We start from the raw sequence: 1989 nt of genomic DNA on the forward strand, positions 1-1989 counted from the left end.
AAATGTTAATGCTTCATTACAAAATACTCACTTAATGCAAAAGAAAGGAGTAATGAAGGAATACAAGAACAAAAATAACATGAGACACATAGAAAATAAAAAATAGAAGTAATTTAGTTTTTATAATTAGTTACATGCAATATAAGCACATTAAACCCACCAATTAAGAGACAGACATTGACAGAATGGATAATTAATTATGATCCAACTATTTGCTGTATACAACAAGCTCATTTTAGATTCAAAGACATAACTAGGATGAAAATAAAAGGATAGAAAATGTATTACATGCAAACAGTAACTGAAAGAGAGCTGAATTGGCTGTATTAATATAAAGACACATTCCACATAAACAGAAGAACCGCTCAAGATAAAAAAGAACATTATCTATGTACAAAACTTATATGTACAAAGCAGAAGGTATAACAGTTATATACAATTAAATTCTGGAGTATGAAGATACATGAAGTGAACACTGACAGAACTGAAGGGAGAAATAAGTATACAGTAGTTTTGGAGACTTTAATATCCCGTTTTCAATAATAAAACAACCAGGCAGTGGCGGGGTCATGCGCCTCAGCCAGTCGCCAGGCATGCAGGGCCCGTGCCAACGCAGTACCGCGCGGGCGGGCGCAAGCCGGCTGCTGCCGCGGCTGCTACCGCCCTAGCAGGGGCAGGACCTCTGTGCACCTGCCGTGTGAGGCGTGGGAAGGAGCGCGGAGATCAGTTCGTGGTGCCACCTTGCAGTAGTCTACCTTCGCTTCCCTGCGCCCAGCGAGGTTCGAGTTCTCAGACTACTATGGAAAGAGAAACGAGAAACTAGGAGCATTTTCTTTAAACCGTCGTTGGACTTCACAGAGTTACTGTGGCCTTTGGAACTAGCATGACAGATACAGAGCATCTAGCAAGATAATGGAAGCTGCGTACCTTGACCCAAACTTGACTCACACACTGAATTCGAGTATCAATACTCACCTAGGTACTGGAGTGGAACGTTCCCCTGGGGCAATGGAGCAATTGTTGAAGGTCTTTTATTATTTTGAAAACAGCAGTGAGCCAGACACTTGGGCCAGTATTATCAGGCATGGAGATGCTAGTGACATCGGGGGCATCATTCAGGAGACAGCGGACAGTCATAAAGTAAAGCACACGGCCTGCTACGGATTTTGCCTCAGTCTCCTTGATCAGAAGAGGTTCACTGGCTCCATTTGGATATGGTTGTCTCTAATGTGAGGGGGAAGTATGAACTTGCACATCCACCAGAGGAGTGGGAAAAAAAAAAAAAAAAGATTACATACCTACTTTGGTGTAACTCATACTTGATTTATTTTGCATATCCTCACACACAAGAGAATAAATGTCTTTGCTTAATTTTCATACTGATTATAATTATGACTCCTGTATAAACAAAATTGACTGGTAATGATTAACCAGTGATCTCTTCTAAATAAGTAAATAAAAACAACTAGGCAAAAATCAACATAGAAAAAGAAGACTTGAACAATACTAATTAATGTTGAGCCAATTAGCCCTAATAGACATCTACAGAACACGCCACTCAACAACAACAGAATGTACATTCTTCTCAAGTGAACATGGAACATTCTCCAAGATAGACCTTATGTTAGACCATGAAACAAACCTCAAAAAATTCCAAAGTATAGAAATAATTCAGTGTAGTTCTTTGGTCACCAAAGTATGAAATTAGAAATCAATAACAGAAAAATAAATTTGGGAAGTTCATAAATACGTGGGAATCAAGCAACACACTTGAATATCCAATGAGTCAAAGAAAAAATAAAAAGGGAAATCAGAAAATATTTTGAGATAAATGAAGACACAACATACCAAAGGTTATGAGATGCAGCTAAAGCAGTGCTTAGATGGAAATTTATAGTTGTAAATGCTAATATTAATAAAAAAGAAAGATTTAAAACCAGTAATTTAAACTTTCACCTTAGGACATTGGAGAAAGAAGAGCATACTGAA

The 1989-nt window shown here is 38.1% G+C and overlaps 1 pseudogene; it reads left to right on the top strand.

Annotated features, from left to right (window-relative positions):
• The first annotated feature begins 742 nt into the window (after nucleotides 1-742).
• LOC145717929 (focal adhesion kinase 1 pseudogene) lies at nucleotides 743-1406 on the top strand (annotated as a pseudogene).
• The last annotated feature ends 583 nt before the right edge of the window (nucleotides 1407-1989 follow it).

Source organism: Leptonychotes weddellii, chromosome X (genome assembly GCF_054177405.1).
Source record: "Leptonychotes weddellii isolate Sample4059 chromosome X, ASM5417740v2, whole genome shotgun sequence".
Taxonomy (NCBI): Eukaryota; Metazoa; Chordata; class Mammalia; order Carnivora; family Phocidae; genus Leptonychotes; species Leptonychotes weddellii.